This window comes from Mugil cephalus, chromosome 18, assembly GCF_022458985.1.
Source record: "Mugil cephalus isolate CIBA_MC_2020 chromosome 18, CIBA_Mcephalus_1.1, whole genome shotgun sequence".
NCBI lineage: Eukaryota > Metazoa > Chordata > Actinopteri > Mugiliformes > Mugilidae > Mugil > Mugil cephalus.
Window position 1 is genome coordinate 2754595 of NC_061787.1, and position 10798 is coordinate 2765392.

The following is a 10798-nucleotide window of genomic DNA, read 5'->3' on the forward strand; positions in this document are numbered from 1 at the left end:
AAAGATAAAGCTTGGTTCACAGCTTGAGACTGGAGTCTTATTAGTGGGTCATTAAAGTACAATTCACTGGAGAAAGAATACAAAGAATAATTAACAGATTCTAGCCATGTGCTAATCATTACAGTCATTATTACAAGTTTTTGTCCTTTGCATTGTGGGTGAAGAAGATGAAGCCAGTGTGTGTGTGTTAGCACAGCGCAGTCTGTCACTGCCACTGTTGTGTGTGTTTGTCTTACTAATGTCAACTCCTCACTGGTGTACTATCGGTAAACACTGCATGATATTTGAATTTCTGCCAAAGAACATTCATTCTGTCATTTTCTGTAACTGCTCATCTTCTATCTTGAGTTGATACCGGTCACAAAGAAAGGTTGGTTTTACAAACAAACCAAAAGTCTTTATCTAATGACAACATTTAGTATTGCCTCCAAATCATGTGTAGCTTGGAAGCTCATTGTACTGTATCTGATGCAGAAAAAAAGTGGGTGATAGAAACTTGTGTCCACTCCAGATCGAAATGAAACGCAGTACTACAAATTCTCCTAAAAGCCTGAAGATTAAACCGATGAATTTAATGTGTCCTGTGGAGCTGTCCAGTGCTGAAGTGACCTCTCCTTGTGTTAGCCTGGTACATTACCAGCAGAAGCTGTGGTGCATGTAACCTAATGAAGGAAACAGGTACTCTGCAATTTAAAGTGAAGTAAAAATGAATGAATGAATAAATAAATTCAATCATCAGAAGATTTAGACAACAGCAAAGAACAAAAAACACAAAAAAAAAAAAAACAAGAGACAGATTTTTAAAATGAAATGGACTGAAGATGCTTCTAAACACATTTTATTTGGTAAATACTCTTGTTTCTCCATCAGTTTCTCTGTTTGCTCACGTTAGAACTTCAGTGTGTCACTAATCAGTTCATTCACGAACTCACCACAGACAACGATAGATCCTACCTTCATCTCAGTCTGTGAACTCACCACAGGCAGGAAGTGTATGTATCCTAGAAAGGTCCCTGAACTACCCACTGGATCTATGTATTGAGATGGGAAAAGGAGCTCCTCAGTGGGTCAGTCTATTTCCTGGAAGCTTCCCACTGATTCTCTGAATGGACTCTGATAAAGATGATGAGCTGCAGTTCCTCTAGAGACCACCAGGTGGTGACGTCTCCTCGTCCACTCTGGGAATCCCTTCATTTCCTCTTTCCACAAATAAGTCAGTTCACTTTGAACAAGATGATCAGTTCCACTCTCCTAACATCAGCCTATCTGAGCCCTGCATGTCTGCAAAGTCTCAAGGTGCTATTAAATGTTTTAAGGTGGTATTAATGTATTAAGTTAGTATTAAAGTTATGATATTAACATGAGAAGCTGCCAACTGAACTCTGGAAAGAAAACGTTCATATGATTCAAGAGATTCTACAGTACGCGCTCTGAAAGTCTGATGTGTGTTAACAGTGTGGATAAAATTTTAGGAACATTTTCCTGTCTGATCCAGTCCAGCACAGCGCCACCAGCAGGCTGCAGTTCACCACTTTTCCTTGGACCTGAATAACTCTGAGAGTGCGTTCATCTCTGTTTCCAGTTTCTTCTGTTTGACTGTTAATATCTTGGAGACACTTTCAGCCTGAAATCATCTTCACTGATCAGAGCTTCACAAAATAAGACACAACATAAAGAAGATAGAAGAGAAACTAGATTTTTATCACGTTGTTCTTCAATCATTTCACTTTTGTGGATCTTTATATATTAAACATTTCAGAATATTTCCTCCTTGTCTTGAGAGTCTTTTTGATGCTTTCCCAGTTTTGTGAGACTAAACTCAAAGTTGTTATGTTTTTTTTTCAACAATATCTTTATTTATTTTAAAGAAATTAAAATTAAAAGACTAATGTAATTTGTACGTGTGAAATATAATATTGTTCACTCTTTCTTTTTTCTTTCTTTTTTTGTTCTTACTTGTCATGTCTCAAAGGCAACATTGTGTTATTCTTTTACACTACTGGATTTAATGTGAAACATTCTGTCAAATGTGGAATATGTTAATAAAGTTATGGGAAAAAAAAGATGACGGCCATAAAGGATTGATGGTAGTGTCACAAGAACATCAGTAGGTATGATTTCATCTGTGTGGTGAACACTCTAGTATTAGTCAGGCAACAGTATTAACCTTAATCTAATAAACGTGACCAACCTTATTATGTAGGTACTGACATACCTCAGAACTGTTGAATTTTAGCTTGTTTACCTTGTTCCCCTGAAGCTTCTTCACCCACACATCTACATCCATTTTATTAAGACATGACATCACGATTTTAATGTGAAGAGAAAGAGAAATCATCCTGTTCAACAGAAATAAAACGCACACATCATGTTTATACAGCTATTTCAGTGATGACATAATACATTCCCCGAGCCCCCAGGTGTCAAACGAATGGCCCGTTGGTCAACAGCAACCCACCAGAGGGTCTAATCTGGTTCATGGGATGAATTTGCAAAGGGCAAAACTTACACTGAAGACATTAACTGCAGCTGTTCAAAGGTTTCACACAGTTTTAGGGAGAGTTGTGGACGTAACACACTGAGACATAGAAATAAACAGAAATTAGACTGTTTTTTTTTTTTTTTTTTTTTTTTTTTTTTTAAGGAAATGTCTGATTGTTCATGACATGTTTCTTAATAGTGTAGTTTGTTAAATGCTAAAATACTTATTTTCTCAAAAAAACAAAAGGAAACACTTGGAGATGTCATTATCTCTAGGTTGATATAATTCTGTTTATTAATTAATTAATAATTCTGTTTTCACTCTGACAGTAGAAAACTCAAGCTGGTCCACAGAAAGATAGACACACACACCACATGATTTCCAGTAAAGTTTCAGGGAGGAGCTTGATTGAACCATTGAAACAAACTTGTGATTAATCAGTTGTCGTTCTGCTGCTTTTATTACTTTATTATTTATCACTTCATGTTCTCAGTCGGTGAGTGTCTGTAATGTTATGTTATGCACTGCTATGCTATGTTATGTTATATTGTATCGTATGATATTGTGTTGTCTTATATAATAGTTAGCTAACTGCGTAGTTAGGAGACAAATGTAGACCATAACTTGGAAACATAGCTGGTCAAGTAGTTGAAATGGTGGAGAATCAAATGTACTTTGGATTCATCCTGGACAATAAATTGATCTTTGAACAACATACACTCAGAGCACTTTCAGTTGTCCCACCCCAGTTGCATAACACATCACTAAAGAGGCTGTAATATGTTAGTTGGATATGTGAGGTGGTGGAATTGTTGTCTTGATGTTATAGGAGGATAGGTGGCATATGTTACATGTGTTTGTTTTTTGTTTTGTGAAATGATGTGTTGTATTCTTGGGACTGTTCTTGGGACTGTGGGAAATAAACATCTATCTATCTAGTATCAACAGTCACTTTGAAGACCGCACAGGGGCCGTTGATGTAGAGTGACCAGATGTAACTTGTGTAAAAAGGCTATGCTATTCTATGTTATGACATATTATGACAGAGTTCATTTTTACTTTCCAAGCTTAAAGATGTTTCTGTCCTTTTCTGACCATATTCTAAGACAAACAAGTCTTTTTTATTTATTTGTTTTTTTAACTTCACAGGTGAATCTTTAATAAAACTACAGTTCCCATCATTCTTTGATCAACCTGGAGTACTGGAACTGAAGTTGATGTAAACTCACTGAGTGTTTCTGGTTTATCTCTCAGACTGACTGAAGGCCAGAAGATGGAGGAAGAGGAGGACAGAGTCAGACGTCTGTTCTTGAAGAGTGACTGGTCCAAAGAAATAAATCCTCCAGTCTTCAGTGAAGAACCTGGACCCTCAGACACAAAGTAAGAGACTGTTTCTACTGTAAACTGACCTGATGCAAGATGATGATTTTAGGATGAAGCAGAAATGTTCTGCTGAAAGATTTAAAGTCCATGGCCAACAGCGACCCACCAGAGGGTCTAATCTGGTCCATGGTATGAATTTGCAAAGGGCAGATGAGAGGACCGACTAAAATGTCTTCACTCTGACAGTAGAAAACTCAAACTGGTCCTCAGAAAGACAGAAACACACACACCACATGATTTCGAGTAAAGGTTCAGGGAGGAGCTCACTGACCAGGTGATCAAGGGACGAAGTGAAAGCGTTCACTTCATTTTGATTCAGAACAGGAGGGAAACTGACTGAAGCACGGTGAGTTTGAATTTTCTTCTTCAACAGTTTGATTGAACCATTGAAACAAACTTGTGATTAATCAGTTGTTGTTCTGCTGCTTTTATTACTTTATTATTTATCACTTCATGTTCTCAGTCGGTGAGTGTCTGTAATATTCTGTTATGCACTGCTATGCTATGTTATGTTATATTGTATCGTATGATATTGTGTTGTCTTATATAATAGTTAGCTAACTGCGTAGTTAGGAGACAAATGTAGACCATAACTTGGAAACATAGCTGGTCAAGTAGTTGAAATGGTGGAGAATCAAATGTACTTTGGATTCATCCTGGACAATAAACTGAGTTTTGAACAACACATCACTGTCATTCATTAATGCCACTGACTCTCTGCCAACCATACACTCTGAGCACTTTTAGTTGTCCCACCCCATTTGCAGTAGCAAAAATCACTAAAGAGGCTGTAATAGTAGTTGGTGTGCTGTTAGTGGGGGAAATTTTAAACATGTTTGATTTTTGACACATTTCAGGCTCAAAAAGAGGACACCCCTGATGCTAAAGCTATGGTTTTTTCCTTCTTCATTTGTTGGAATTTTTTTGTTTTGTTAAAGTTTCCTGACTTAATGACAATCACTCATAGAATCTTTTTACTCTTCGTTCAGTTTAAACAAATTTTATCCATATCTATGCAAGCTAGCATACATGTTTACAATATTTTCGCAGGGCAAACAGCTACTGATGCAGCTTGTTAAGCACTCTTTTTAAAAAATCTATCAATTTTTTTTTTTTTTTATTTTTCAAAATTTAAACCCTTTTTTCCTTCCCTTTTTCTCCCCATACTAATATAAACAAATATTTATTTTAATTCAAGAACAATCTGTACAAAACTACAGTTCCCTCATTCTTTGATAAACCCCGGGAGTACGGAACTAAGCGATCAAACCACTGAGTGTTTCGGGGTTTACTCCAGACTGACTAAAGGGCCAGAAGATGGGGGAAGAGGAGGACAGAGTCACGTCTTCATAAAGGGGACAGGTCCAACCATCAACCCCCAGACTTCATGGAGAACCTCGACCCTCAGACAAAAAGAAAGGGAAACACTACTAACTTGTTCATACTCTTTTTAAATCATTTCTTCATTCCGGGATATTTTCTGTCCCCAGTGGTTGATTGAGATTAACGAGATTAGCTGAAATGTATTTGTATTCTTCATTTTCACCAAAGTTTTTTTCAAGAACAGTTAAAAATTTAGGGGGTCGAAGACTGTTGGTTTCTCCCCTTTTAAATTTGAAGTATTCAAAAACTCCCCCTGGAGAAAATTTTTAAAAATTTAAAAAAATTTTTAATGCAAAAATCCTCTTTTTTATAAGACTAATAATCCTCTATTATTTGGACAAATTCTCCTAATCATAAATAAATGAACACTTTGCCAGAATCCTTTCAGACAGTGACTGAAGACCTGATTTCATGCACACATCAAAGAATAGGTTCCCCTTTCCTTTGTTCTGCTAAACCGGGTCTTCAGAAGCAGCTCACACTTCACTTTTGATCTTCTTCAGTTGAGTCTTTTAAGTGAAATTACTTATTTAAATTAGAAAAGTGGACACTTAAAGCCCGTGAGAATTTTCCCACTTCACTTATTTCCAAAACAAACGATAATGGTTGTTCTGTTTATATTTTTATATCATGGCTAAATTGTCCATCGGTGGGTCTGAAAATTATATCAGTTTATGCATGCTAATGTCTATTTATTTATATGTATCGTATGATATTGTGTTGTCTTATATAATAGTTAGCTAACTGCGTAGTTAGGAGACAAATGTAACCATAAACTTGGAAACATAGCTGGTCAAGTAGTTGAAATGGTGGAGAATCAAATGTACTTTGGATTCATCCTGGACAATAAACTGAGTTTTGAACAACACATCACTGTCATTCATTAATGCCACTGACTCTCTGCCAACCATACACTCTGAGCACTTTAGTTGTCCCACCCCAGTTGCAGTAGCACAAATCACTAAAGAGGCTGTAATATGTTAGTTGGTGTGCATGTGTAGTGGTGTGAATTTAAACATGTTTGAGTTTGACACATTTTCAGGTCTCAAAAAGAGGACACGTCTGATGCTAAAGCTAATGGTTTTCCTTCTTCAGTTTGTTGGAATTTTGTTGCTTTGTTAAAGTTTCACTGAGCTTAATGACTAATACACATCATAGAATCATTTTACTCTTCGTTCAGTTTGAAGCTAAATTATCCGTATGCTATGCTATGCTATGCTATGACATGTTTATCAAGTATTTTCTGCTATGCTAACAGCTACTGATGCAGCTTGTTAAGCTGACTCTGTTTTAAAAATCTATCAGATTTTTTTTTTATTTTTCAGATCTTAAACCTGTTCCTGTCCCTTTCTGCCCATATTCTAATATAAACAAATTTTTTATTTTAAGTTCAGAGAACAATCTGTACTAAAACTACAGTTCCCATCATTCTTTGATCAACCTGGAGTACTGGAACTGAAGCTGATGCAAACTCACTGAGTGTTTTCTGGTTTATCTCTCAGACTGACTGAAGGCCAGAAGATGGAGGAAGAGGAGGACAGAGTCAGCTGTCTGTCTATGAAGAGTGACAGGTCCAACCATCAACCTCCAGACTTCAGTGGAGAACCTCGACCCTCAGACACAAAGTAAGAGAACTACTACTAACTTGTTCATGACTCATTTTAATCACTTCTGTCAGTTCCAGGATATTTTCTGTCCCCAGTGGTTGATTGAGATTAACTGAGATTAGCTGAAATGTATTTGTTATTCTTCATGTTCACCAAAGTTTATTCAAGATACAGTTAAAAATTTGTAGGTGGTCGTAGAGACTGTTGGTTCTCACCTTTTAAATTTGAGAGTATTCACAAACTCCACCTGGAGTAAATCTGTAAGAATTAAAAACATTTTAATGCACAATCCTCTATTTATATAGACTATATAATCCTCTAGTTATTGGACAAATTCTCCTAATCATAAAAAAAATGAACACTTTGTCAGAATCCTTTGCAGACAGTGACTGAAGCCTGAGTTCATGCACATCATCACAGAATAGGTTTCCTCCTTTGTTCTGCTGAGCCTGGTCTTTACTGCAGCTGTCTTCACTTGTTGATTCTTTCTTCAGTTTTGTCTTTTAAGTGAAATACGTTTGAATTAGGTTAAAGTTGACTTGACCCCTGCAGAATATTCCACTTCTTTACTCCACAAACTCCTGGGTTTCTTTCACACTATCTCATGGCTCATTGTCCATCTGGGCTGTGAAGCACCATCCAATCATCTTTCTTCATTTGTCTGAATATCTCTCTACTTCTCTCTACTGTATCGTATGATATTGTGTTGTCTTATATAATAGTTAGCTAACTGCGTAGTTAGGAGACAAATGTAGACCATAACTTGGAAACATAGCTGGTCAAGTAGTTGAAATGGTGGAGAATCAAATGTACTTTGGATTCATCCTGGACAATAAACTGAGTTTGAACAACACATCACTGTCATTCATTAATGCCACTGACTCTCTGCCAACCATACACTCTGAGCACTTTTAGTTGTCCCACCCCAGTTGCAGTAGCACAAATCACTAAAGAGGCTGTAATATGTTAGTTGGTGTGCATGTGTAGTGGTGTGAATTTAAACATGTTTGAGTTTGACACATTTTCAGGTCTCAAAAAGAGGACACGTCTGATGCTAAAGCTAACGGTTTTCCTTCTTCAGTTTGTTGGAATTTTGTTGCTTTGTTAAAGTTTCACTGAGCTGAATGACTAATACACATCATAGAATCATTTTACTCTTCGTTCAGTTTGAAGCTAAATTATCCAGTATGCTATGCTATGCTATGCTATGACATGTTTATCAAGTATTTTCTGCTATGCTAACAGCTACTGAGCAGCTTTTAAGCTGACTCTGTTTTAAAAATCTATCAGATTTTTTTTATTTTTCAGATCTTAAACCTGTTCCTGTCCCTTTCTGACCCATATTCTAATATAAACAAATATTTATTTTAAGTTCAGAGAACAATCTGTACTAAAACTACAGTTCCCATCATTCTTTGACCCAAACCCGGAGACGGAACTGAAGCTGATGCAAACTCACTGAGTGTTTCCCGGTTATTTTCTAGACTGACGAAAGGCCAAAGATGGAGGAAGAGGAGGACAGAGTCAGCTGTCCCGTCCCATGAAGAGTGACAGGTCCAACCATCAACCTCCAGACTTCAGTGGAGAACCTCGACCCCAGACAAAAAAGTAAAGAGAACTACTACAACTGTTCATGACTCATTTTAATCACTTCTGTCAGTTCCAGGATATTTTTTGTCCCCAGTGGTTGATTGAGATTAACTGAGATTAGCTGAAATGTATTTGTTATTCTCATGTTCACCAAAGTTTATTCAAAATACAGTTAAAAATTGTAGGGGGTCGTAGAGACTGTTTTCTCCCTTTAATTTTAGAGTATTCACAAACTCCACCCGGAGTAAATCTGTAAGAATTAAAAACATTTTAAAAGCACAATCCTCTATTTATATAGACTATATAATCCTCTAGTTATTGACAAATTCTCCTAATCATAAATAAAATGAACACTTTGTCCAGAATCCCTTTTCAGCAGTGACTGAAGCCTGAGTTCAAGCACAATCATCACAGAATAGGTTTCCTCCTTTGTTCTGCGAGCCCGGTCTTTACTGCAGCTGTCTTCACTTGTTGATTCTTTCTTCAGTTTTGTCTTTTAAGTGAATACGTTTGAATTAGGTTAAAGTTGACTTGACCCTGCAGAATATTCCACTTCTTTACTCCACAAACTCCTGGGTTTCTTTCACACTATCTCATGGCTCATTGTCCATCGGGCTGTGAAGCACCATCCAATCATCTTTCTTATTTGTCTGAATATCTCTCTAAATTCTCTCTACTGTATCGTATGATATTGTGTTGTCTTATATAATAGTTAGCTAAGCGTAGTTAGGAACAAATGAGACCATAACTTGGAACATAGCGGTCAAGTAGTTGAAAGGTGGAGAATCAAATGTACTTTGGATTCATCCTGGACAATAAACTGAGTTTTGAACAACACATCACTGTCATTCATTAATGCCACTGACTCTCTGCCAACCATACACTCTGAGCACTTTTAGTTGTCCCACCCCAGTTGCAGTAGCACAAATCACTAAAGAGCTGTAATATGTTAGTTGGTGTGCATGTGTAGTGGTGTGAATTTAAACATGTTTGAGTTTGACACATTTTCAGGTCTCAAAAAGAGGACACGTCTGATGCTAAAGCTAACGGTTTTCCTTCTTCAGTTTGTTGGAATTTTGTTGCTTTGTTAAAGTTTCACTGAGCTGAATGACTAATACACATCATAGAATCATTTTACTCTTCGTTCAGTTTGAAGCTAAATTATCCAGTATGCTATGCTATGCTATGCTATGACATGTTTATCAAGTATTTTCTGCTATGCTAACAGCTACTGATGCAGCTTTTTAAGCTGACTCTGTTTTAAAAATCTATCAGATTTTTTTTTTATTTTTCAGATCTTAAACCTGTTCCTGTCCCTTTCTGCCCATATTCTAATATAAACAAATTTTTATTTTAAGTTCAGAGAACAATCTGTACTAAAACTACAGTTCCCATCATTTTTTGATCAACCTGGAGCACTGGAACTGAAGCTGATGCAAACTCACTGAGTGTTTCTGGTTTATCTCTCAGACTGACTGAAGGCCAGAAGATGGAGGAAGAGGAGGACAGAGTCAGCTGTCGTCTATGAAGAGTGACAGGTCCAACCATCAACCCCCCAGACTTCAGTGGAGAACCTCGACCCTCAACACAAAAGTAAGAGAACTACTACTAACTTGTTCATGACTCTTTTTAATCACTTCTGTCAGTTCCAGGATATTTCTGTCCCAGTGGTTGATTGAGATTAACTGAGATTAGCTGAAATGTATTTGTTATTCTACATGTTCACCAAAGTTTATTCAAGATACAGTTAAAAATTGTAGGTGGTCGTAGAGACTTTTGGTTCTCACCTTTAATTTGAGAGTATTCACAAACTCCACCGGGAGTAAATCTGTAAAAAATTAAAAACATTTTAATCCCACAATCCTCTTATTTATATAGACTAAAATAATCCTCTAGTTATTGGACAAATTCTCCTAATCATAAATAAAATGAACACTTTGTCCAGAATCCTTTGCAGACAGTGACTGAAGCCTGAGTTCATGCACATCATCACAGAATAGGTTTTCCCTCCTTTGTTCTGCTGAGTCCTGGTCTTTACTGCAGCTGTCTTCACTTTTTTGATTTTTTCTTCAGTTTTGTTTTTTTTAAGTGAAATACGTTTGAATTAGGTTAAAGTTGACTTGACCCCTGCAGAATATTCCACTTCTTTACTCCACAAACCCCTGGGTTCTTTCACAATATCTCAGGGCTCATTGTCCATCTGGGCTTGAAGCACCATCCAATCATCTTTCTTCATTTGTCTGAATATCTCCTCTACTTCTCTCTACTGTATCGTATGATATTGTGTTGTCTTATATTAATAGTTAGCTAACTGCGTAGTTAGAAAACAAATGTAGACCATAACTTGGAAACA